The sequence below is a fragment of the Thamnophis elegans genome, chromosome 2, assembly GCF_009769535.1.
Source record: "Thamnophis elegans isolate rThaEle1 chromosome 2, rThaEle1.pri, whole genome shotgun sequence".
Classification (NCBI taxonomy): Eukaryota; Metazoa; Chordata; class Lepidosauria; order Squamata; family Colubridae; genus Thamnophis; species Thamnophis elegans.
In genome coordinates this window covers 142,227,717-142,255,320 of record NC_045542.1, presented here as the reverse complement: position 1 = coordinate 142,255,320, position 27,604 = coordinate 142,227,717, and the positions used below count along the sequence as shown (strand labels likewise).

Sequence of the window (27,604 nt, the reverse complement as noted above, 5' to 3'; positions counted from 1 at the left end):
CAGTGAGGTCATTTCCTTTCTATTCTCTTATGATAAACCACCCTCCAGTGGCCAAATGGTGAATCATACGGTGTGGAAGACTGAAGCTTCAGTCTTCAGCTACTACCAGTAGTAGCGTGGAAAGTGATTTAATTTGTGTATAATACTGTTTGATTACTGGAAGAATCTGTATAAAGAGGAAGTTTTTATCCCCCCCTCCTCCAATCTTTCTCTTTGACCCCAGCTGTTTTACCTTTGCTGTGTTTAATGCTGGATTTTAGAGTGGGGATGCCACCTACTTGTCAAAGAAGATACTATATTAGTACATGGTGGGAATAACCATAGAAAATAAGAATTATTTGATAATACAAGAATAACAAAGAGGAGAAAGAAAATATTGAAAGGCAAACACCACCAGTGGAAGGCCTTTTTATTTTGGTTCCATATCTACTGGGGCCTTGGCTGCTTGGAAGTATTAGCGAGCCTTTTGAAGATTTCTAAGGCAAGGTGGATTACAATTAACAAGAAATATCCTTGAAACTGAATATCTGACTTTGTGGATTAAAGGCATTTGAGGAAATTCAGATCATCAAGATCATTTAACAGAACATTTCACGAGACAAAAGAAGAAAGAAGAAAAGTTGGACAAGACTTAAAAATTTGGAAAACTTAGAGGATGCAAATTGGACAATTTTAAGAACTATAAATTTGGAGGATATGAGGAACAGTTCCAGGACTGTGTAAATTTTACGAATACTGTGGTTTTTGGTGTTTCTGAACAATTGGGATGTTGATATTTTGGTGGAATATTGAGTAGTGATTAGTTTATTATATCATCACAAAATGCTTCAAAAGGGGAAAACAAATGCAGTTTATAAAGAAATATGATTGAAGTGTCAATTTATTAAGGAAGATATAACAAGGAATCAAAGGGAGATGATGGAATTGATGCAGGATACAGGTGTGAGACTAGAAAGGTCCCAGCAAATGACAATAAAAATGAACAAAAAATTTAGAAAATAGAGGAGAAATTAGAAAGATTTGAGGAAAGGATAGTGGAGATAAATCCAAAAATGATACAAGCAGAGAAAGATATGGAAGAGATAGCAACACAGGACAGAATATCCCTTAAGAATTCAAAATATAAAAGAAAATAAAGAGAAAGATATCCTAAAAATGATGGGGGAACTGTGCTCTAGAACTGTGCTCTAGAGATCCAACAGCAAAAGAGATGTTGTGACAGATGAAATATTTATATTAAATAAACATTTACAAAAGGAGTTACAAGATAGCATGAACAATTCACCAAAAAGTTAGTAAGAATTGAAATTCTAAAAAGGGTAAGAGATGATGGATAGATATAGAATATTTTTTAACATGGTAGTTATTTTATTAAGTGTTAGAAAAAAGTAGAAATTGGGAAAATAGCATTATGTATACTGAAATATAATAGAACAATTATAATTACTATGTATATACAAATGTTAGCAGTTGAAAGATAGTGATTATGTATATTTTAAATGGTACTATCATTATTAGAATTGTGTGCAAGGAGCCGGGGTGGCGCAGTGGTTAGAGTACAGTACTGCAAGCTATTGTAGCTGACTGCTAGCTGCAGTTCAGCAGTTCAAATCTCACCGGCTCAAGGTTGACTCAGCCTTCCATCCTTCCAAGGTGGGTAAAACGAGGGCCCAGATTGTTGGGGGGGGGGGGAGCAATAGGCTGACTCTGTAAACCGCTTAGAGAGGGCTGTAAAAGCACTGTGAAATGGTGTATAAGTCTAAGTGCTATTGCTATTGACACAGTGTTCACGAAGGACTTTTGGATGTTAAACAAAAAATTCATAAATAAAATTATAAATAAGAAGAGACAGAAGGAATGCTATAATGTAAATGAGGGAGGGTCTTAGGGAAGTCATGCCTTGGCTACCACAGGTGCCCCTGACACAAGTCCTGTGTCACACCCATCATGCCCACACTCAGCCCAGCCCTCCAAGGTCAAACATAACTCTCATGCGGCCCACAGTGAAATTGAGTTTGACACCCCTGCTCTAAACTGATTCAGCTCACTATGCCTGTTCATACTTATAAGTGGATAATCAGCTTTTTGATAAGATAGGTTTAGTTTGGAAAAATTATATCTAGTACCCATGTAATTAGCATAGGTGCCCCTCAGGGCTGTGTACTCTCTCCATTTCTCTTCTCCCTCTGTACTGTACCTGGGGGAGGGGAGAACGGGAGGACACCCTCTATGAAAGTTCTAGAATTTGCAAAGGATACAACCAAACAAAAGTCTTTTATTTTGGGTTGTCTAGGCATTGGCAGCTATGTTTAGCTGGTTTTGTTTGCTTAGTAGAGAAAACTTTCCTCTCATTCACTAAATCCTTTACTAGCTGGAGTAAAAGCTGAACTTCTCAACTGGTGAAATTAAAACTTTTTAAAGTTAAAAGTTAAAAACTGATTTGAAAGTAGAAAGTATTTTTTAAAAGAGTAAAAATAGAGTAAAAAGAAGAGCAAAGCTCAAAGCTAGGCCTCACTGTCACCATCTTTCATTAAGATTTGAGTTTTGGGTGTCTTCTGCATAACCATTATTATATTTTTCCAATATGATTTGGCATCTTAATAAGTCCACCTCATGAGATGAAACCTACCTGGAGTTTAATTACATTTCCAGAATTTATTGGAAGTAACATTATATATTCTTGCCAATCTATCTGGAATCAAATACCATCAATACATCATCTTACAAACATTTTCTTTCAAACTGTAATTCAAAGTAAACTTTAAACTGTCAGTTCACATATTTTCCCATTGATCTATCATTATATTATAACCAAGGTTTTTCTCCCATTTTACCATACTATCCTTAACATGTTCTTCTTCCATGTTTAAGTTAGTATTTTATAAACATAATAAAACAAGTGGTCATACAATTAATTAAATATTTTGTGTTAGTGCCTTTTTCCACATTTTTGGCAAACCCGATTCTCAGATAAAATTCTTACTCCTTCAAATCCAATAGTAATAAAATGCCTTCTATTGCTACTATCTGTATATCTAACTTTTGTTTTTATATGCATATTTTTAACATCTTCCTTCCTTCAGTTTTACCCTGTTAAAATTTTTTCAGGTTTTTGGTGCAGCCTTTCATTTAAATTTTTAGCCATTGTATCACCAAACACTTTTTTGTGGTTTGTAATTTAAGAGCATTTTCTATTAAAAACTCTGTATAATAAGTTGGATGTTAAAATCTTGTTTTTTTCTATCTTTCTTTCTTTTCTTCTTCTTTCACTTTCTTTTCCTTTGTTTTATTTTTCTTTCTCTTTGTGTTTCTTCCTTCGTCGCTCTCTGTCTTTCCTCTCTCTATTTTGCTTGTTATGTCGTTCTAAAAATACTTCGTTAGAGTTCTCTGATTCTTAATAAACTTCAGTGACCTCATGGCCAACATAGAACATACCAAATAAATAATCTTTAAGCAATTTTCAATATCAAAAAGAATTCAAAGTGTTCCTGAACACTTTCTTAGATCAAAACTGCTGTTCCTATAATGAAAGGAAGAGGAAAGGGAAAAAAGAGAGGAAATTTTTATCTTCTTGAATTAAGGAACAGTATGTATAGGGAAAATCAAATGAAATACTAAAGTTCTTCAAAATTTATAGAGCAATTACAATAAATAATGTAGCCTTTTCAATAACTAATGAAAAAGCCAAAAATGGCTAAAATCACTTCATTTCAAGATAAAAGACTGAACTCTGCCATTGCCCTTCCACGCCATAAATCAGATGAAAGTGATAACTCAAATGAAGTTTCATCCTGAAAGCAATAATAGTCTTTAATTGTTGTTCATCAAGGGAGTGCATTGGACTTGACAGCATTCAATCTGGCAATTAACATGTAATCTACTCATCCAAAGTAAAAGGCAAAATAGAAAGAAAAAACCAAGTTACACATGAAAGTTAAAATTTAATAGCAGAAGCAGCACCTCTAAAAATGCAGACAGATGTCACTCACAGGGAGCAGAAATGTATTTCTAAAAAAAGTTAAATAGGTACATAGATCATTCATTCATTCATGATTACAATGAAAACATGCACATTGTTTTCATTTTAATGTATATATTCCTCTCTCTCTCTCTCTAGGGCTACCAGTTGCCAAACTAAAAAAAAACATTCCTTTCTGAGTCCAGTCGGTTAAATAGGAAAATCCATAGATTTAATCCACTAAATTAGCATACATTCTCTCCCAAATCTCTCTCTGTTTTGAAAATTGGCTCCACATCTCTATGCATCCTTTTATGGGAAGTAAGCATATTGGGTCGGCTGAAGCACTGTCCACAATCCGTGCATTTAAATGGCTCCTCTCCTGTGTGTGTCCTTTTATGGGAAATAAGATGATTGTATTCGCTAAAGCACCTTCCTCATTCCATATATTTATATGGTTTCTCTCCTCTATGGATTCTTTTATGGGAAATAAGGCTACTGGGTTTGCTGAAGCCCTTTCCACACTCCATGCATTTATGGGGCTTCTCCCCTGTGTGGATCATTTTATGGTAGTTAAGAGTACTGTTTTCACGGAAGCTCTTTCCACACTCCAAGCATTCATATGGCCTCTCTCCCGAGTGGATCCTTTTATGGATTGTGAAAGTGTTATGTATTCTAAAGTTCTTTCCACACTCCATGCATTTATATGGTTTCTCGCCTGTGTGGATCCTTTTATGGGATGTAAGAACACTGTTTGTTCTGAAGCTCTTTCCACACTCCATGCATTTATATGGCTTCTCCCCTGTGTGGATCCTTTTGTGGGAAGAAAGACTACTGTTGGAACTAAAGTTCTTTCCACACTCCATGCATTTATATCGCTTCTCCCCTGTGTGTGTCCTTTTATGGGAAATAAGATGACTGTATTCACTAAAGGACCTTTCACATTCCATACATTTATATGGTTTCTCCCCTGTATGGATCCTTTTATGGGAAGTAAGGCTACTACTCTGTCTGAAAACCCTTCCACAATCCGTGCATTTAAATGGCTTCTCTCCTGAGTGGATCCTTTTATGGGAAATAAGAGTGCTGTGTTCACAAAAGCACCTTCCACATTCCATACATTTATATGGCTTCTCCCCTGTGTGGATCCTTTTGTGGGAAGAAAGACTACTGTTGGAACTAAAGTTATTTCCACACTCCATGCATTTATATCGCTTCTCTCCTGTGTGGATCCTTTTGTGGGATGTAAGATCATTGTTTGTTCTGAAGCTCTTTCCACACTCCATGCATTTATATTGCTTCTCTCCTGTGTGGATCCTTTTGTGGGAACTAAGCTCACTGGGCTTGTTGAATCCCTTTCCACACTCCATGCATTTAAATGGTTTCTCCCCTGTGTGGATCCTTTTATGGGATGTAAGATCACTGTTTGTTCTGAAGCTCTTTCCACACTCCATGCATTTATATGGCTTCTCCCCTTTGTGGATTCTTTTGTGGGAAGAAGGACTACTGTTGGAACTAAAGTTCTTTCCACACTCCATGCATTTATGTGGCTTCTCTCCTGTGTGGATCCTTTTGTGGGAACTAAGCTCACTGGGCTTGTTGAATCCCTTTCCACACTCCATGCATTTAAATGGTTTCTCCCCTGTGTGGATCCTTTTGTGGGAACTAAGCTCACTGGGCTTGCTGAATCCCTTTCCACACTCCATGCATTTAAATGGTTTTTCCTCTGTGTGGATCCTTTTATGAATCGTAAGAGTCTTGTTTTCACTGAAGCTTTTTCCATGCTCTAGGGATTTATTTGGCTTCTCTGCCATGTGGATACTTTTATGTGATCTAAGAGACACATTTTCTTGAGAAAGCGTGAAAGTCCAATTGTATTGTTTTCCATTGTCTTTGTATATACAATCTTGTCCTTTGGCTTGGGTCAGATACTCTCCATTTACATCTAATGTTTGTTTGGATAGTCTTATACCTTTCCCAATACCTTTTTTCTTTACTTTTCTTGGTTGCTCAAGAAACTGTATATGAGCATCAATGGAAGATGAGCTTTCCTTATTCCAATTATTTGAATGATTTCTCTTCTGCCTCTGGAATTTCATTTGAATTTCAGGCTTCTCCATTACATCTCCATGTCTGACCACTTGGAAGAAATCCTTAGACTCTTTATGGTCCTGCCTGTTATTACCTTGGGAACAGCAATAAAAGCGATAGCAAGGTTAGGAAAAAAGATCAATCTATCAGAATTTATAATAATTGCCTTCTGATATTTACCAGATTCCAATATATTGCATGCTTGCATATTTATAATTTCCCCGCTTTAATGACCCTGTAATCCCTTGCATTGGGGTGAAGTCGGAGGAACTGAACGGAGCTGAGGCTTTACTGGCCGAATGCCCTTCCTGTCTCCAAGGCAGAGTTCGCAGCAGATATATTTTCATTGTGCCCAGACCAAGAAATATCTGCCTCTACCTAGGATAAAAGACACAGCCTTCTGATTGTGAGGTGAGAGCTCCACCTCTAAGCCACTGCACCGCTCATGTCCATGCTTATAATAGCATGACAAAAATAATTATTGCTATTATGCATAAATTATAAGTCTGAAAATAGCAAAATAATAACAATAATTGTATATTTTAAGAATGTACTTGGTTGATACCTAGAAGCTGGCAGCAAACCGTATCAACCATTAGCACCAGTCAGTGGTATTTGTGATGCATTTTTGAATGTTCAGTTGACCGAATTTCATGTTTTATGAATAAATAATAATAACAACAACAACAATAACAACAACAATAATAACAATAATAATAGTCATGAAGTCCAAACTAATGTTTACTCATGTAAAGAAAAAACTTTGAACTTTTGGAAAGAACTGTGAGAAAACCCAGTGGAACACAACAAAACTGCCTCCTGGATCAAAGATATTCAACAACAAACAACACAAAACAAAATGGAAAAATATTGTAATAAAAACTGACATGGTGGCAAAACAAGCAAAGAAGATTAAGAACTGGAGTGCACCTGGCCTGGATGAACTGCATGGATACTGGCTAAAACACCAATTTGATCAAATGCTTCAAAATGTAACAAGTGAAAAATGGTTAACAGCTGGTAGAACACACTTGATAATGAAAGATCCAGAAAAGGGCACAGAACCAAGCAACTATCACCAAATTACTTGTCTGCCAACAACTGTTCAAACTTTTTACAAGCATACTGGTAAATTCAGTATTCAATCATCTGATGGAAAACAGTTTGTATCCAGTAGAACAAAAAGGAAATTATAAAAAATCAAGAGGAACAAAAGATCAGCTGCTCATTGACAAAATGGTACTAAAAATGCAAAATGAAGAAAAACAAATTTAAATATGGCGTGGATTGATTACAAGAAGGCATTTGACTCATTACCCCACATTTGGATTAAGACCTGTCTGGAAAACTTTGGAATCAGCAAAAATATCGGTACCTTTTTGAAAGCAAACATGCAAAAATGGAAAACAGTTCTAACAGCAAATGGGGAGAACATTGGTGAAATCAGTATCAGATGAGGAATCTTCCAGGGGGATTCACTTTCACCACTACTGTTCAACATTCCACTGCAATAATTCCACTGACAATAATCCTACAAAACACAAAACTGGGATACCAAATCTCAAGCCAACATAGAAAGATAAACCATCTACTTTACATGGATGATTTAAAAATATATATATGTAAAGCCTCACTGAACTTAAATCAATATTCAACACAGTTCAACTGTTCGGCAATGACATGAAAATGAACTTTGGACTTGAAAAAGGTGTTATATTATCCATGCGGCAAAAAAAAAAAATGGAAAAAACAGAAGGAATAGAACTGGGAAATGGAAATATAATGAACATTTTTGGTTATAATAATAAATAATAATCAGAAACAGCCTATAATTACAAAACATCTTCCTCTGACTGCAGAGTAGGGAACACTCTTACCAAGAGAGGCCACGTTCCTGTAATTTTCCATCATGACTTCCCAATGCAGAGCTTTTTGGTCAGGATCCAGCTGAGACCACTCCTCCTCGGAGAAATACACAGCCACCTCCTTGAAGGAGACAAGGCCCTCCTGATGAGGAAAGAGAGTACACAGAAGGCCCAGGAGGAATTGTTTAAAAAAGGTCCTATTGCTTATAAATTTCCAAAGCAAAGCTATAAACTAAGATAAATGGCTCTGCTAAGTAAGGAAATGTGAGAATCTCTGTGTGGGGGGCATTTTTTGTAGCATTTAATAAATGGCTCATAGTATACCAAGAAGCTGCACTCCTATCTATCCGCAACCCCTTCATGAAGGTGCTGGGAGAATTCAGCTAGGCATTTGGCTTCTGCTTCTTCTCGGATTTAAGGAAGTTTCTTCTAGTCTGAGACATCGACTGAATGGAAGATAACAAAGTGGGAGAAGTTTCCCAAGAAGGACATTTTTACCTTTTGCAAAGCTAGGTTGTTTAGCCTCCAAATTCAGGCACAAATGAAGACATTAGAGTTTACTTTGCAAGCCAAAATTCCTTGATTATGTGCTCTTTTAAGAACAATTTCTACTTTGAGAATTTCTATTAACGCACATTGGATTTTAATAGTATTATCTTTTAATCCGCTCCACTTAGTTTTATCACTTTGTAAACAAAGCTTTTTTTAAAAAAAAATGATAATTTGCCAGTGTAAATATTAAGTTCTTTTTAAGCATCCTTTGCACAAATCCAACTCAAAGAATTACAAAAAGATTGGGCATCATGAAGGATTACTTGAAAAGGTTTAGAGTAATCCCCAAAAATAAGACCAGGTTTAATTTTTTTTCTCCAAAAGAGGCATTAGGTCTTATATTTGTGGAATGTTTTTCCCAGTCTCACTTCGCGGCGGCAGCACCAACAGCAGCTCATGTGGCCACTGCCGGCTCACTTCTTCTGTGGCCACTTGCCACCAATTGTGCATATTGCCCCCAACCTCCGTTTTGCTGTCATAGGCCTTCAGAAAGGTGCCCATCAATCTGGATCTCGTTTCTCGGCTGCAGGGGGCTTTCCTGAAGGCCTCTGACAGCAAAAAGGAAGCCAGGGGTGATACGCGCAAGCACTTTTTAAAAGTAGTGGTCTTCAAAAACATTAATGGAAGGAGACAGTATTATGTACACCACCTCTGACTTTGTGAAGGAAAAGGAAAATACAATTCTAATAAATAAATTTCCTCTTCTTACCTGAATTGGAGTTTCAACCACTGTTTCAGCTCCACATTTGGAAATTGCCAATTTTCTACTATTCTTCCCTATGAGGAGACAGAATTTTAAACTACATAATTCGTAACATGGGAGGTGATATTCTAAAAAAGGCAAGACATACAGAAGATAAAACAGCTGAAATCTCTCTGGGGAATGAGGGAGCCTTGTATTACCTCTGGTTGTGTCTTGATTTGAAATATCCTGAGAGATCCTCCTGCAAAACATTTCAAGAGATGAATTGGATGGATGCCTCATTCCCTCAGGATCTCTGATCTCCACCATGAAGGACTTGAAAAAGTAGCCAGGAAACAAAAAGAATGAATGGACAATAAACATCAAGATTCTTTTTCTGTGAACACCATTTTGAAGCCCCAGAATCCATCAGTGAGATTGGGAAGAAGGAAAGGAACGACTATCACAAATAACAAAACAATGTCCTGCAGGAATTTTCAGAGTATCTCCACATATGATGAATGCCAAAGAATTCAGGTAGGCAATGGATAATAATTCAAAAACACTTTATTAGATTTAACAATTTCTGAGGTCCCAAATAAAGGTCTCTCACCTGCCACTCAGTCCTCTCCTTCTTCTCCTCCGCCTGGCTCAGGAGGAAGCCTTCCGCCAGGGCCACCGCCTGGGAGCTGGTCTCTGCTCCACACTCCTGCACCCAGCTCTCCATCTGCAGGGGCAGAAGCGCCAGGAGCCACTCCAAAACAACCAGATCCAGCATCTGCGCTTTTGTGTGCTTTTCTGGTCTCAACCATCGACTACAAAAGGAATGAAGTCTGCTGCAAAGTCCTCGGGGACCCTCATTCTCTTTGTATTGGAAGCTCCTGAAGTTCCAGGGTTCAACATCTGAAAGGCTGGTTGTCTTCTCCAGGATCTTCTGCCCAATTCTTGCCCAGATCTCTCCATGGCTTCCAGACTGAGCATCGGACGGGCCTTTTCCAGTTCCCTCACTTGCTAAAGATTGGTTTTTCATTCCTTCTCTGTCCTGTGGTGCAACTCCAAATGGGTCCAGGGAATCTTGTGGATCTCCAAACACCTTTCTATTCATACTACCATTCCTGTAGTTACGGGTCAAGTTCAGCCACCTCTGTCCAATTTTCTGGCTGCAGCACAGAGTATTACAAATGGTATCCAATTTCTAGGGTATATCTGAGATCAATTAGAAAGTGGTGGATTTAACTGTGAAGAACACACATTCCAAAGGAAAGAAGTATTTTTCTGAGCCAATACAGGATTACAGTGGCATTGAGCACTTAATCCCTGTACATGAATCTGTGTTTGATATAAACTTTGGGACTTGCGTCCATCATGGACCTAGAACAATGAATAAAATGCATTTTGCATCATTTTCAGTTGTTTTTTTCTCAGAAAGGAGTGCTTGCTTTATAAAAGCCTAAATGTACATTTACCTGCAAGGGGGTTTAGACAAACTCTAACAGATGAAAAAAACAGGAAAGTTCACTTAAGAAAAAAAAAAACCTGCTTTGGATGTTCCCTTTCTTCAGGTTTTCCTTTTTAAGAGACAAATCACACAATTACACACAGGCAGGTTCCCAAAACATACATACCCTAAACACAAACTGGCTAAGCAACCTGTTACTTAGGCTGAGTTCACATGAGACACCGGAATTAGTGATGTGCTTGTTCACTCACCCTCCCAAGAGAAATTGAACTCCCGGGGATCCAACCCTATTTTAGTCTCCTGCAGCATGTAAGCAGAAGGCGGGCACAATTTCTTGCAGTTCCTCCCTTGCAACCATCTTCTTATTCTCTGCTCCAGATTTGCCCTCCAAGCTCTCCCATTTTCCGACCTCGGAGCTTCCTCCAGGCTATGGAGGGGCGGAGGATTCCCCCGGGACCCTCCCTCCTCTCTGGGGATTTGTTCCTGGGGCGACGCGGCTCGTCCTGAGCACCGATTCCCTCTGCCTGCCACCTGCGTGGAAAGGGGCGGCAGAGGAACATGGGATCCAGGGCTCTCTCACCCCCAGGACTCCGAAGACGGAACCTGCATGGGGACTTGGCTTCTCTCCCTTCCTTCTCTAGCACCAGGAACCCCTGTTCTCCCCTCCCCTCCCCGTGGAGACACACTCACATACAGCGACTTACTCTGCCCACCTGTAGTTCTCCCCTCTTCAAGACTTTCCGGCACCCATTCAAACCTCCTGTGAAGCTCAAAGGGTTAAATAGAGACGTCAGATCCAGTGACGTCACTTCCCCCATTCTCTTATGGTAAATCCCCTCTGGCGTCCGCCCTCCAGTGGCCGAATGGGGAATCGCAGGGCGCCCGGCTCTCGTTTCTGAGGGACACAACTGGCATATTCTTGTGTGCATGGAAGGTGCTTATGCAAAGGGTGGAAACGGTGCATTTTCCATCAGGGCGGAGTAAGGAGGAGGTTTGTTAACCCTCCTTCATCCAATTGTTTCAGACAGTGTCACACACATGAGCACTCTTTCACTTTCAAGGACAGTCCTATAAAAAGCTTCATCCCTTCATAGAGGGGGCAAAAGAACAGACAAGTACAATTATTCTTACTCAAGAGATTCAAAATACAGAATTCAGAGTAACATACTTGGAAGGGACCTCGCAGGTCTTATGCCACCGCAGACAAGTGCCTCTCAAAACTCTTCTTAAAAACCTGCAGGGGTGGAGCACTTAAAACTTCTGGTGGCCAATTGTTCCACTAGTTAATTGTTCTGTCAGGAAATTTCTCGTCCATTCTAGACTAGATATTCATCCATTTCTTCTTATTCTGCCAGAGGTTCTTTGGAGAATATGTTGAATTCATCTGTGTTGAAAGTCTCATGTTACATCATCCCTAGTCCTCTTCATTTGAGTAGACCAGCCCAGTTCCTGCAACTGCTCTTCATGTTTTTAGCCTACTGTCCCCTAATCATACAATACAAATACAATAGCAGAGTTGGAAGGGACCTTGGAGGTCTTCTAGTCCAACCCCCTGCCTAGGCAGGAAACCCTATACCATTTCAGACAAATGGCTATCCAACATCTTCTTAAAGACTTCCAGTGTTGGGGCATTCACAACTTCTGAAAGCAAGCTGTTCCACTGATTAATTGTTCTGTCAGGAAATTCCTCCTCAGTTCTAAATTGCTTCTCTCAATGATTAGTTTCCACCCATTGCTTCTTGTTCTACCCTCTGGTGCCTTGGAGAATAGTTTGACTCCCTCTTCTTTGTGGCAACCCCTGAGATATTGGAACACTGCTATCATGTCTCCCCAAGTCCTTCTTTCTTTAAACTAGACATACCCAGTTCCTGCAACCGTTCTTCATATGTTTTAGTCTCTATCATCTTTGCTGTTCTTCTCTGCAGTCTTTCTAGAGTCTCAACATCTTTTTTGTATCATGGTGACAGAAAGTAGATGCCGTGTTCCAAATGTAGTCTTAGCAGTGCAGTACAAATCGGAACTAACACTTTATGTGATCTTGATGCTATCCCTCTATTAACAATATTCATCAGCTGTAAACCTTTTTATGCTCTGCAAGAGTTTTCATTTATCTTGGTTGGGGCCTATATACCACTGTAGGTTTGCATAAGCAGCGCATGTAGACTCTTAACTGACCAGATACAGTACTTTGTAGAGAACGGAAATATCCAGACTCCCTACTTACCATAATTGTCTTAGCCGATTTTAACAGAGCCACCTCACTCATGAGTTGTCCATATATATATACAGCACATTAGTTGTCTCATTAGAGGCAACAGCATATTGGATCATTTTTCATTTCATTTCATTTTTCATTTTATTAAGATTTATAGGCCGCCCTTCTCCCTGAGGGGACTCAGGGCGGCTTACAATCACAGGGAAGGGGGTGCAATAATAAAAAACAAACAGTGAGTGAACAAAATAAAATAAAATATTTTATTTTTCACTGCTATTCCACATTAAAATGGGATTACTGCTCTTTCCCTTGTGCAACTATGGGCAGTAACTCAAAACTGCAAACTCTATATTAAGAATAGTGAAGAGATGGACTGAGGAGCCAAGTTAAAGCTAGTGGCTTGCTCAATTGGAATATTTTTGAAGCTGTTTCAATGGACTTGGGTGAATTTACTGATAATGTGATATCATGTGTTAGCTTTTCTGAGGACAATTGTATGCCTAACAAGAGCTTGGGCAACAACAATATAATAACAATCATCTTTGGTTTACGACAAAGCTCAAGCAGCTTTGTCATGCTAAAGAGGAGGCCTACAGAAAAGGAGATAGAATCTCATATAATCAGGCCAGGAACTATTGACAAGGTAGAAAAGAGAAGCTACTCTGAAAAGCTGAAAAATAAATTCTCAGCTAATGAACCTGCAATTGTATGGAAAAGCCTGAAGAACAGACATCCCTGCCTTACTGAAGAGAATCACCAACTGGCAGATGACCTGAATGTGTTCTACTGTAGGTTTTTAGAGATCACTGTTTTCTACTGTTACCTACTCCAACCCAAATACACGAACAGTAGCTAATTTACGTACATCTATCTGCACCCCTGAGCCAGCCCTCCCCCCAACCTCTGGTGATCTCAGAAAAAAATGTGCCAGGTGTATTTCATAGACAAAAGATTGGAAAAGTATGGACAACGTGACTCCCTCTTGCTTGAAAGCTTGGGCCAAACAAGTGTCCGCCATCTTCACACAGGTTTTTAATAAATCACAGGAGACGCCTTATCTTCTTTCTTGCTTTAAACGCTCTACCAACATCCTGTTCCTAAGAAATTCTCCATCAGGGTGTTGAATGACTACAGGTCAGTTGCTCTGACACCTGTAGTCATGAAGACTTTTGAGAGGTTACCTGAAAGTCTTCACGGATCCACTGTTAGACCCCTTGCACTTTGTCTACTGAGCAAATAGATTGGCAGATGATGCTGTTAATGTATCATTCCATTACATCCTGCAAAATCTTGAATCCCCAGGGACCAAAAAGGTCCTTTTTGTGGACTTCAGATCAGCGCTTAATATCAACACTCCAGAAATTCTTCACTCTAGCCTAAACTGATTCAGCTCACTATGCCTGTTCATACTTGTGAGTAGATAATCAGATTTTTGATAGATAGGAAGCAACAGGTGTAATGTGGGAAAATTACATCTAGTACCCAGGTAATTAGCGCCCCTCAGGGCTATGTGCTCTCTCCATTGCTCTCCTCCCTCTGTACCGATGACTGCATCTCAGGGGACCCCTCTTTTAACATTCTGGAATTTACAGAGGATACAATGGTCATTGGTCTCATTAGAGATTTCAGGTTTCATGTTTCATTGATATTTGCGTTTTAGCTTCCCCCCCCCCCAATAACTGTTGTTATATTCATTATATTTATACTCAGGTAGTATTTTATAAACGTAAGAAATCAAGAGGTCATATTACCATTAATTAAATATTTTATGTTAGTGCCCTTTCCCACATTTTTGACAAACCTGATTCTCAGATAAAATTCTTACTCTTTCAAATCCAACAGCGATAAATTGGCTTCTATGGCTCCCATTTGCATATCTAACTTTTATGTTTTTATATTTTTAGCCATTGCATCAAATTCATCAAACACTTTACATGGTTTCTATATTCAAGAGCATTTTCTACTCAAACTCTCCATAAAAAGTTGAACATTATAATCCTGTCTTAACTTTCTTTTTTTTCTTTAATTTTTCTTTCTTTCTCTCTTTCTGTTTCTGTCTCCCCCCTTCCCTTCTCTTTTTCCCCCCTCTCTCTATTTTGTTTGATGTGTAGTTCTAAAAATACTTCATTAGTTCTGATTCTTAATAAACTTCAGTGACCTCATGGCCAATATACAGCATGCCAAATAAATAATCTTTAAGCAATGTTCAATATCAAAAAGAATTCAAAGTGTTCCCAAACAACAGTTTCTAAGATCAAAATTGCTATTCCCATAATGAAAGGAGGAGGAAAGGAAAAAATGAGAGGAAATTTTCCTCTTCTTGAATTAAGGAACAGTATATATGTGTAAAATCAAATGAAATACTAAAGTTCTTCAAAATTGATAGAGCAATTAAAATAAATAATGTAGCCTTTTCAATAACTAATGAAAAAGCCAAAAATGGCTAAAATCACTTCATTTCAAGATTAAAGACTGAACTCTGCCATTGCCCTTCCACGCCATAAATCAGATGAAAGTGATAACTCAGATGAAGTTTCATCCTGAAAGCAATAAAAGTCTTTAATTGCATCAAGGGAGTGCATTGGACTTGACAGCATTCAACCTGGCAATTAACAGTCAGGACCCTGGTCTCAGGCTGCTGTCGCTAAATGCCAGGTCTGTTGTTCACAAGGCTCCCCTCGTCCGGGACTTGATAACAGACGAGGGCGCAGACCTGGCATGTATTACTGAGACATGGCTGGGCACGGAGGGAGGAGTCCCCCTTGTAGAGATGTGCCCAGACGGATTTCAGGTGCTTCATCAGCCGAGAGCCCAGCGAAGGGGTGGCGGTGTGGCTATTGTAATCCGGGAGTCTTTAGTACCTCGTAGGATCCCTGCTCCGGAGCTTGTCGGGTGTGAGTCCTTACTGGTGATCCTGGACCTCAAGGGTCAAGTGGGTCTGCTGCTTACGTACCTGCCTCCCAACTGCATTGCAGCAGCCCTCCCCTCGCTCCTCAAGTCAATAGCCGAGCTGGCAGTTGAGTTCCCTAGGCTTATGGTTCTGGGGGACTTCAATTTGCCTTCGCTCGGTGAACGCTCTGATGGGGCGCAGGAGTTCATGGCTTCCATGACAGCCATGGGCTTGACCCAGGTAATTCGAGGCCCAACCCACTCAGCGGGTCACACGCTCGACCTCGTATTCCTCTCGGAGCAGTGGAGTTATGATCTTGGTCTGAGGGGAAATGACACCATTCCCCTGTCGTGGTCAGACCACTGCCTACTGAGGCTAGACTTCCGGAGGCCAAACCCCCACCGTAGGGAGGAGGAACCGACCAGGTGGTTCCGTCCTAGGCGACTTATGGACCCAGTAAGGTTCCAGACGGAGCTTGGGGTTATTCCAGATGCTCTCGCCCACAGTTCGGTGGAGACTCTTGCTGCGGCCTGGCACTCGGCAGCATCAGAGTCTCTGGACCGGATTGCGCCACTACGGCCCCTCCGAGTCAGCGGCCCACGGAGGCCTCCTTGGTTCACCGAGGAGCTCCGTGAGATAAAGCGCCGGAGGAGACGCCTAGAGCACCTGTGGAGGTCCGATAGGTCCGAGTTGAGCTGGGCACTGTTGACAGCTTGCACCAAGGAGTACATTCGGGCTCTAAGAACAGCCAAAAGATCACACATTGCCTCCTTGGTAGCGTCCGCCGAGTCCCGCCCAGCTGCCCTGTTTAGGATAACCCGCTCCCTCCTAAATAGGAGGGAGACGGAGAACCCCTTACAGGGTAAGGCTGAGGAGTATGTACAGTTCTTGGCGGACAAAGTTGCTCGGTTTCGATCGGACCTGGACTCCACTCCTGCAGATCCAGCCGAGACACAAGGGAATGATTTGGCAGACCATCTCTGGGTTGAGTTTCAGGATGTTGCCTCCGGGGATGTGGACAAGGCTATGCGAGCTGTGAGCGCCTCCACCTGTATACTGGACCCGTGTCCCTCCTGGCTGGTTGCCAACAGCAGTGAGGTGACACGAGGCTGGATCCAGGCGGTTGTTACCGCCTCTCTTCGGGAGGGGCATCTCCCCACCGCGCTGAAGGCGGCGGTGGTGAGACCCCTCCTGAAGAAACCGTCCTTGGATCCAGCAGTTCTTAATAACTACCGTCCAGTCTCCAACCTCCCCTTTGTGGGGAAGGTTGTTGAGAAGGTGGTGGCCTTCCAGCTTCAGCGTACCTTGGAGGAAGCTAACTATCTTGACCCCCTCCAGTCTGGCTTCAGGCCCGGTTACAGCACAGAAACCGCTTTGGTCGCATTGACCGATGATCTCTGGAGAGCCAGAGATGGAGGCCATGCGTCCATCCTGGTTCTCCTTGACCTCTCAGCGGCTTTCGATACCATCGACCATGGTATCCTTCTGCGACGACTGCGGGAGGTGGGGGTGGGCGGCACTGTTTTGCAGTGGTTCTCCTCCTACCTCTCGGACAGGTCGCAGTCGGTGTTCGTGGGGGGGCAGAGATCGTCCCCGAGGCCTCTTACTTATGGGGTGCCGCAGGGCTCGGTCTTATCCCCCCTACTATTTAACATATACATGAAACCGCTGGGCGAGATCATTCGGAGGCACGGGATAAAATACCATCAATATGCGGACGATACACAGTTGTATCTGTCCGCCCCGTGCCAACTCAATGAAGCGGTGGAATTGATGAACCGGGGCCTTGAGGCTGTTAAAGACTGGATGAGAGCTAACAAACTGGTGCTCAACCCGGAAAAGACCGAGTGGCTGTTGTGTTTTCCTCCCAATAATCTGGCTAATGTTCCATCAATCAGGCTGGGGGGACAAAATTTATACCCCTCAGACAGGGTCCGCAACTTGGGAGTCCTCCTGGACCCACAGCTGAGTTTTGACCATCATTTGTCAGCTGTGACCAGGGGGGCATTTGCCCAGGTTCGCCTGATGCGCCAGTTGCGGCCCTAACTGAACCGGGAGGCCCTCACAACAGTCACTCGAGCCCTTGTGATCTCTAGGCTGGAATACTGCAATGTGCTCTACATGGGGCTGCCCTTGAAGAGTATCCGGCGACTACAGCTAGTCCAGAATGCGGCCGCGCGAGTGATCGTGGGCGCACCACGGTTTGCCCACATAACACCGATCCTCGTGAGCTGCGCTGGCTACCTGTTGATCTCCGGGTGCACTTCAAGGTCCTACTTACCACTCACAAAGCGCTCCATGGTAGTGGATCTGGCTATTTGAGAGACCACCTTCTGCCAATTACCTCCCTGAGTCCCATCAGATCGCACAGGGTAGGCCTCCTCCGAATTCCATCCGCCAGTCAGTGCCGACTGGCGACTACGTGGAGGAGAGCCTTCTCAGTCGCAGCTCCGACTCTATGGAACAATCTCCCCATGGAGATTCGCACCCTCACCACCGCCCAGGCCTTCCGCACGGCCCTTAAGATCTGGCTATCCCGTCAGGCCTGGGGATAAAAATCTTAGTTGTCCCCTCCCGAATGGTGAATGAATGTTGTGCTCTATTTTTAATATTATGTATTGTCTTATGTTTTTTGTCTTTGTACCCCCCTCCCTGTGTTTTGTAAGCCGCCCTGAGTCCCCTCAGGGAAAAGGGCGGCCTATAAATTATAATAAACACTCTAAACATGTAATCTACTCATCCAAAGTAAAAGGCAAAAGAAAAAGAAAAAAACCAAGTTACAAATGAAAGTTAAAATTTAATAGCAGAAGCAGCACCTCTAAAAATGCAGACAGATGTCACTCACGGGGAACAGAAATGTATTTCTAAAAAAAGTTAAATAGGTACATAGATCATTCATTCATTCATGATTACAATGAAAACATGCACATTGTTTTCATTTTAATTAATATATTCCTTTCTCTCTCTGGGGCTACCAGTTGGTTTCTCCCCTCTATGGATTCTTTTATGGGAAATAAGGCTACTGGGTTTGCTGAAACCCTTTCCACACTCCATGCATTTATGGGGCTTCTCCCCTGTGTGGATCATTTTATGGTAGTTAAGAGTACTGTTTTCACGGAAGCTCTTTCCACACTCCAAGCATTCATATGGCTTCTCTCCTGAGTGGATCCTTTTATGGATTGTGAAAGTGTTATGTATTCTGAAGTCCTTTCCACACTCCATGCATTTATATGGTTTCTCGCCTGTGTGGATCCTTTTATGGGATGTAAGAACACTGTTTGTTCTGAAGCTCTTTCCACACTCCATGCATTTAAATGGGCTCCTCTCCTGTGTGGATCCTTTTATGGGATGTAAGACTACTGTTGGAACTAAAGTTCTTTCCACACTCCATGCATTTATATCGCTTCTCCCCTGTGTGTGTCCTTTTATGGGAAATAAGATGACTGTATTCACTAAAGGACCTTTCACATTCCATACATTTATATGGTTTCTCCCCTGTATGGATCCTTTTATGGGAAGTAAGGCTACTACTCTGTCTGAAAACCCTTCCACAATCCGTGCATTTAAATGGCTTCTCTCCTGAGTGGATCCTTTTATGGGAAATAAGAGTGCTGTGTTCACAAAAGCACCTTCCACATTCCATACATTTATATGGTTTCTCCCCTGTATGGATCCTTTTATGGGAAGTAAGGCTACTACTCTGTCTGAAAACCCTTCCACAATCCGTGCATTTAAATGGCTTCTCCCCTGTGTGGATCCTTTTGTGGGAAGAAAGACTACTGTTGGAACTAAAGCTCTTTCCACACTCCATGCATTTATATGGCTTCTCCCCTGTGTGGATTCTTTTGTGGGAAGAAAGACTACTGTTGGAACTAAAGCTCTTTCCACACTCCATGCATTTATATGGCTTCTCCCCTGTGTGGATTCTTTTGTGGGAAGAAAGACTACTGTTGGAACTAAAGTTCTTTCCACACTCCATGCATTTAAATGGTTTCTCCCCTGTGTGGATCCTTTTGTGGGAACTAAGCTCACTGGGCTTGCTGAATCCCTTTCCACACTCAATGCATTTATATCGCTTCTCTCCTGTGTGGATCCTTTTGTGGGAACTAAGCTCACTGGACTTGTTGAATCCCTTTCCACACTCCATGCATTTAAATGGTTTCTCCCCTGTGTGGATCCTTTTATGGCATGTAAAATCACTGTTTGTTCTGAAGCTCTTTCCACACTCCATGCATTTATATGGCTTCTCCCCTGTGTGGATTCTTTTGTGGGAAGAAAGACTACTGTTGGAACTAAAGTTCTTTCCACACTCCATGCATTTAAATGGTTTCTCCCCTGTGTGGATCCTTTTGTGGGAACTAAGCTCACTGGGCTTGCTGAATCCCTTTCCACACTCAATGCATTTAAATGGTTTTTCCTCTGTGTGGATCCTTTTATGAATAGTAAGAGTCTTGTTTTCACTGAAGCTTTTTCCATGCTCTAGGGATTTATTCTGCTTCTCTGCCACGTGGATACTTTTATGTGATCTAAGAGACACATTTTCTTGAGAAAGTGTGAAAGTCCAATTGTATTGTTTTCCATTGTCTTTGTATATACAATCTTGTCCTTTGGCTTGGGTCAGATACTCTCCATTTACATCTAATGTTTGTTTGGATAGTCTTATACCTTTCCCAATACCTTTTTTCTTTACTTTTCTTGGTTGCTCAAGAAACTGTATATGAGCATCAATGGAAGATGAGCTTTCCTTATTCCAATTATTTGAATGACTTCTCTTCTGCCTCTGGAATTTCATTTGAATTTCAGGCTTCTCCATTACATCTCCATGTCTGACCACTTGGAAGGAATCCTTAGACTCTTTATGGGCCTGCCTGTTATTACCTTGGGAACAGCAATAAAAGCGATAGCAAGGTTAGGAAAAAAGATCAATCTATCAGAATTTATAATAATTGCCTTCTGATATTTACCAGATTCCAATATATTGCATGCTTGCATATTTATAATTTCCCCCCTTTAATGACCCCGTAATCCCTTGCATTGGGGTGAAGTCGGAGCAACTGAACGGAGCTGAGGCTTTACTGGCCGAATGCCCTTCCTGTCTCCAAGGCGGAGTTCGCAGCAGATATATTTTCATTGTGCCCAGACCAAGAAATATCTGCCACTACCTAGGATAAAAGTCACAGCCTTCTGATTGTGAGGTGAGAGCTCCACCTCTAAGCCACTGCACCGCTCATGTCCATGCTTATAATAGCATGACAAAAATAATTATTGCTATTATGCATAAATTATAAGTCTGAAAATAGCAAAATAATAACAATAATTGTATATTTTAAGAATGTACTTAGTTGATACCTAGAAGCTGGCAGCAAACCATATCAACCATTAGCACCAGTCAGTGGTATTTGTGATGCATTTTTGAATGTTCAGTTGACCGAATTTCATGTTTTATGAATAAATAATAATAATAACAACAACAACAATAACAACAACAATAATAACAATAATAATAGTCATGAAGTCCAAACTAATGTTTACTCATGTAAAGAAAAAACTTTGAACTTTTGGAAAGAACTGTGAGAAAACCCAGTGGAACACAACAAAACTGCCTTCTGGATCAAAGATATTCAATAACAAACAACACAAAACAAAATGGAAAAATATTGTAATAAAAACTGACATGGTGGCAAAACAAGCAAAGAAGATTAAGAACTGGAGTGCACCTGGCCTGGATGAACTGCATGGATACTGGCTAAAACACCAATTTGATCAAATGCTTCAAAATGTAACAAGTGAAAAATGGTTAACAGCTGGTCGAACACACTTGATAATGAAAGATCCAGAAAAGGGCACAGAACCAAGCAACTATCACCAAATTACTTGTCTGCCAACAACTGTTCAAACTTTTTACAAGGATACTGGTAAATTCAGTATTCAATCATCTGATGGAAAACAGTTTGTATCCAGTAGAACAAAAAGGAAATTATAAAAAATCAAGAGGAACAAAAGATCAGCTGCTCATTGACAAAATGGTACTAAAAATGCAAAATGAAGAAAAACAAATTTAAATATGGCGTGGATTGATTACAAGAAGGCATTTGACTCATTACCCCACAGTTGGATTAAGACCTGTCTAGAAAACTTTGGAATCAGCAAAAATATCGGTACATTTTTTTAAAGCAAATATGCAAAAATGGAAAACAGTTCTAACAGCAAATGGGGAGAACATTGGTGAAATCAGTATCAGATGAGGAATCTTCCAGGGGGATTCACTTTCACCTCTACTGTTCAACATTCCACTGCAATAATTCCACTGACAATAATCCTACAAAAACACAAAACTGGGATACCAAATCTCAAGCCAACATAGCAAGATAAACCATCTACTTTACATGGATGATTTAAATATATATATATGTAAAGCCTCACTGAACACAGTTTCAACACAGTTCAACTGTTCGGCAATGACATGAAAATGAACTTTGGACTTGAAAAAGGTGTTATATTATCCATGCGGCAAGAAAAAAATGGAAAAAACAGAAGGAATAGAACTGGGAAATGGAAATATAATGAACATTTTTGGTTATAATAATAAATAATAATCAGAAACAGCCTATAATTACAAAACATCTTCCTCTGACTGCGGAGTAGGGAACACTCTTACCAAGAGAGGCCACATTCCTGTAATTTTCCATCATGACTTCCCAATGCAGAGCTTTTTGGTCAGGATCCAGCTGAGACCATTCCTCCTCAGAGAAATCAACAGTCACCTCCTCGAAGGAGACAAGGCCCTCCTGATGGGGAAAGAGAGTACACAGAAGGCCCAGGAGGAATTGTTTAAAAAAGGTCCTATTGCTTATAAATTCCCAAAGCAAAGCTATAAACTAAGATAAATGGCTCTGCTAAGTAAGGAAATGTGAGAATCTCTGTGTGGGGGGCATTTTTTGTAGCATTTAATAAATGGCTCATAGTATACCAAGAAGCTGCACTCCTATCTATCCGCAACTCATTCATGAAAGTGCTGGGAGAATTCAGCTAGGCATTTGGCTTCTGCTTCTTCTCGGATTTAAGGAAGTTTCTTCTAGTCTGAGACATCGACTGAATGGAAGATAACAAAGTGGGAGAAGTTTCCCAAGAAGGACATTTTTACCTTTTGCAAAGCTAGGTTGTTTAGCCTCCAAATTCAGGCACAAATGAAGACATTAGAGTTTACTTTACAAGCCAAAATTCCTTGATTATGTGCTCTTTTAAGAACAATTTCTACTTTGAGAATTTCTATTAACGCACATTGGATTTAATAGTATTATCTTTTAATCAACTCCACTTAGTTTTATCACTTTGTAAACAAAGTTTTTTTTTAAAAAAAATGATAATTTGCCAGTGTAAATATTAAGTTATTTTTAAGCATCCTTTGCACAAATCCAACTCAAAGAATTACAAACAGATTGGGCATCATGAAGGATTACTTGAAAAGGTTTAGAGTAATCCCCAAAATAAGACCAGGTTTAATTTTTTTTCTCCAAAAGAGGCATTAGGTCTTACATTTGTGGAATGTTTTTCCCAGTCTCACTTCGCGACGGCAGCACCAACAGCAGCTCATGTGGCCACTGCCGGCTCACTTCTTCTGTGGCCACTTGCCACCAATTGTGCATATTGCCCCCAACCTCTGTTTTGCTGTCATAGGCCTTCAGAAAGGTGCCCATCAATCTGGATCTCGTTTCTCGGCTGCAGGGGGCTTTCCTGAAGGCCTCTGACAGCAAAAAGGAAGCCAGGGGTGATACGCGCAAGCACTTTTTAAAAGTAGTGGTCTTCAAAAACATTAATGGAAGGAGACAGTATTATGTACACCACCTCTGACTTTGTGAAGGAAAAGGAAAATACAATTCTAATAAATAAATTTCCTCTTCTTACCTGAATTGGAGTTTCAACCACTGTTTCAGCTCCACATTTGGAAATTGCCAATTTTCTACTATTCTTCCCTGTGAGGAGACAGAATTTTGAACTACATAATTCGTAACATGGGAGGTGGTATTCTAAAAAAGGCAAGACATACAGAAGATAAAACAGCTGAAATCTCTCTGGGGAATGAGGGAGCCTTGTATTACCTCTGGTTGTGTCTTGATTTGAAATATCCTGAGAGATCCTCCTGCAAAACATTTCAAGAGATGAATTGGATGGATGCCTCATTCCCTCAGGATCTCTGATCTCCACCATGAAGGACTTGAAAAAGTAGCCAGGAAACAAAAAGAATGAATAGACAATAAACATCAAGATTCTTTTTCTGTGAACACCATTTTGAAGCTCCAGAATCCATCAGTGAGATTGGGAAGAAGGAAAGGAACGACTATCACAAATAACAAAACAATGTCCTGCAGGAATTTTCAGAGTATCTCCACATATGATGAATGCCAAAGAACTCAGGTAGGCAATGGATAATAATTCAAAAACACTTTATTAGATTTAACAATTTCTGAGGTCCCAAATAAAGGTCTCTCACCTGCCACTCAGTCCTCTCCTTCTTCTCCTCCACCTGGCTCAGGAGGAAGCCTTCCACCAGGGCCACCGCCTGGGAGCTGGTCTCTGCTCCACACTCCTGCACCCAGCTCTCCATCTGCAGGGGCAGAAGCGCCAGAAACCACTCCAAAACAACCAGATCCAGCATCTGCGCTTTTGTGTGCTTTTCTGGTCTCAACCATCGACTACAAAAGGAATGAAGTCTGCTGCAAAGTCCTCGGGGACCTTCATTCTCTTTGTATTGGAAGCTCCTGAAGTTCCAGGGTTCAACATCTGAAAGGCTGGTTGTCTTCTCCAGGATCTTCTGCCCAATTCTTGCCCAGATCTCTCTATGGCTTCCAGACTGAGCATCGGAAGGGCCTTTTCCAGTTCCCTCACTTGCTAAAGATTGGTTTTTCATTCCTTCTCTGTCCTGTGGTGCAACTCCAAATGGGTCCAGGGAATCTTGTGGATCTCCAAACACCTTTCTATTCATAGTACCATTCCTGTAGTTACGGGTCAAGTTCAGCCACCTCTGTCCAATTTTCTGGCTGCAGCACAGAGTATTACAAATGGTATCCAATTTCTAGGGTATATCTGAGATCAATTAGAAAGTGGTGGATTCAACTGTGAAGAACACACATTCCAAAGGAAAGAAGTATTTTTTCTGAGCCAATACAGGATTACAGTGGCATTGAGCACTTAATCCCTGTACATGAATCTGTGTTTGATATAAACTTTGGGACTTGCGTCCATCATGGACCTAGAACAATGAATAAAAGGCATTTTGCATCATTTTCAGTTGCTTTTTCCTCAGAAAGGAGTGCTTGCTTTATAAAAGCCTAAATGTACATTTACCTGCAAGGGGGTTTAGACAAACTCTAACAGGTGAACAAAACAGGAAAGTTCACTTAAGAAAAAAAAAACCTGCTTTGGATGTTCCCTTTCTTCAGGTTTTCCTTTTTAAGAGACAAATCACACAATTACACACAGGCAGGTTCCCAAAACATACATACCCTAAACACAAACTGCTAAGCAACCTGTTACTTAGGCTGAGTTCACATGAGACACCGGGGTTATTGATGTGCTGGTTCACTCACCCTCCCAAGAGAAATGGAACTCCCGGGGATCCAACCCTATTCTAGTCTCCTGCAGCACTTAAGCAGAAGGCGGGCACAATCTCCTGCAGTTCCTCCCTTGCAACCATCTTCTTATTCTCTGCTCCAGATTTGCCCTCCAAGCTCTCCCCTTTTCCTACCTCGGAGCTTCCTCCAGGCTATGGAGGGGCGGAGGATTCCCCCGGGACCCTCCCTCCTCTCTGGCGATTTGTTCCTGGGGCGACGCGGCTCGTCCTGAGCACCGATTCCCTCTGCCTGCCACCTGCGTGGAAAGGGGGGGCAGGGGAAAGGTGGGATCCCGGGCTCTCTCACCCCCAGGACTCCGAAGACGGAACCTGCATGGGGACTTGGCTTCTCTCCCTTCCTTCTCTAGCACCAGGAACCCGTGTTCTCCCCTCCCCCTTTGCACGGAGAGACACAGTCACATACAGCGACTTACTCTGCCCACCTGTAGTTCTCCTCCCTTCAAGACTTTCCGGCACCCATTCAAACCTCCTGTGAAGCTCAAAGGGTTAAATAGAGACGTCAGATCCAGTGACGTCACTTCCCCCATTCTCTTATGGTAAATCACCTCCAGCGTCCGCCCTCCAGTGGCCGAATGGGGAATCGCAGGGCGCCTGGCTCTCGTTTCTGAGGGACACAACTGGCATATTCTTGTGTGCATGGAAGGTGCTAATGCAAAGGGTGGAAACGGTGCATTTTCCATCAGGGCGGAGTAAGGAGGAGGTTTGTTAATCCTCCTTCATCCAATTGTTTCAGACAGTGTCACACACATGAGCACTCTTTCACTTTCAAGGACAGTCCTATAAAAAGCTTCATCCCTTCATAGAGGGGGCAAAAGAACAGACAAGTACAATTATTCTTACTCAAGAGATTCAAAATACAGAATTCAGAGTAACATACTTGGAAGGGACCTCGGAGGACTTATGCCACCGCAGACAAATGCCTCTCAAAACTCTTCTTAAAAGCCTGCAGGGGTGAAGCACTTAAAACTTCGGGTGGACAATTGTTCCACTAGTTAATTGTTCTGTCAGGAAATTTCTCCTTCATTCTAGACTAGATTTTCATCCATTTCTTCTTATTCTGCCAGAGGTTCTTTGGAGAATATGTTGAATTCATCTGTGTTGAAAGTCTCATGTTACATCATCCCTAGTCCTCTTCATTTGAGTAGACCAGCCCAGTTCCTGCAACTGCTCTTCGTGTTTTTAGCCTACTGTCCCCTAATCATACAATACAGAGATCGACCCCTAGGCCCCTTACATATGGGGTGCCGCAGGGTTCGGTCCTATCCCCCCTACTATTTAATATCTACATGAAACCGCTGGGTGAGATCATTCGGAGGCACGGGCTAAGATACCACCAATACGCGGACGATACGCAGCTGTATCTGTCCGCCCCGTGCCAACTCAATGAAGCGGTGGACGTGATGAACCGGGGTCTTGAAGCCGTTAGGGACTGGATGAGGGCTAACAAGCTTGTACTCAACCCGGAGAAGACCGAGTGGTTGTTGTGTTTCCCTCCCAATAATTTGGTTAGTGTTCCATCACTCAGGCTGGGGGGTCAAATTTTATACCCCTCAGAGAGGGTTCGCAACTTGGGAGTCCTCCTGGATTCACAGCTTACTTTCGACCACCATTTGACGGCTGTAACCAGGGGGGCATTTGCCCAGGTTCGCCTGGTACGCCAGTTGCGACCCTACCTGAACCGGGAGGCTCTCACAACAGTCACTCGAGCCCTTGTGACCTCTAGGCTGGAATACTGCAACGTGCTCTACATGGGGCTGCCCTTGAAGAGCATCCGGCGACTTCAGCTAGTCCAGAATGCGGCCGCGCGAGTGATTGTGGGCGCACCTCGGTTCGCCCACATAACACCTATCCTCCGCGAGCTGCGCTGACTACCTGTCGATCTCCGGGTGCGCTTCAAGGTGCTACTTACCACTCATAAAGCCCTTCATGGTAGTGGATCTGCGTACTTGAGAGACCGCCTCCTGCCAATTACCTCCTTGCGACCAATAAGATCGCATAGATTAGGCCTCCTCCGAGTTCCATCTGCCAGTCAGTGTCGACTGGCAACCACACGGAGGAGAGCCTTTTCAGTAGTAGCTCCGACCCTTTGGAACGATCTCCCCGTGGAGATTCGTACCCTCACCACCGTCCAGACCTTCTGCACAGCCCTTAAGACCTGGCTATCCTGTCAGGCCTGGGGATAAAGACCACAATCTGTCCCCACCCGGATGATGAATGAATGTTGTGTACTATTTTACTCTCATGTATTGTTTTATGTTTAT

General features: G+C 41.8%; 1 long non-coding RNA gene and 1 pseudogene across 1 annotated transcript; both read right to left on the bottom strand.

Moving 5' to 3' along the window:
* Window positions 1–4,080: 4,080 nt before the first annotated feature.
* Window positions 4,081–25,851, bottom strand: LOC116502700 (annotated as a pseudogene).
* LOC116502704 lies at window positions 8,626–9,400 on the bottom strand. Its single transcript, XR_004254575.1, has 2 exons — window positions 9,370–9,400; window positions 8,626–9,243 (listed from the first exon to the last, which is right to left on the bottom strand). It is a non-coding gene; the product is annotated as an uncharacterized LOC116502704 (long non-coding RNA).
* Window positions 25,852–27,604: the final 1,753 nt, after the last annotated feature.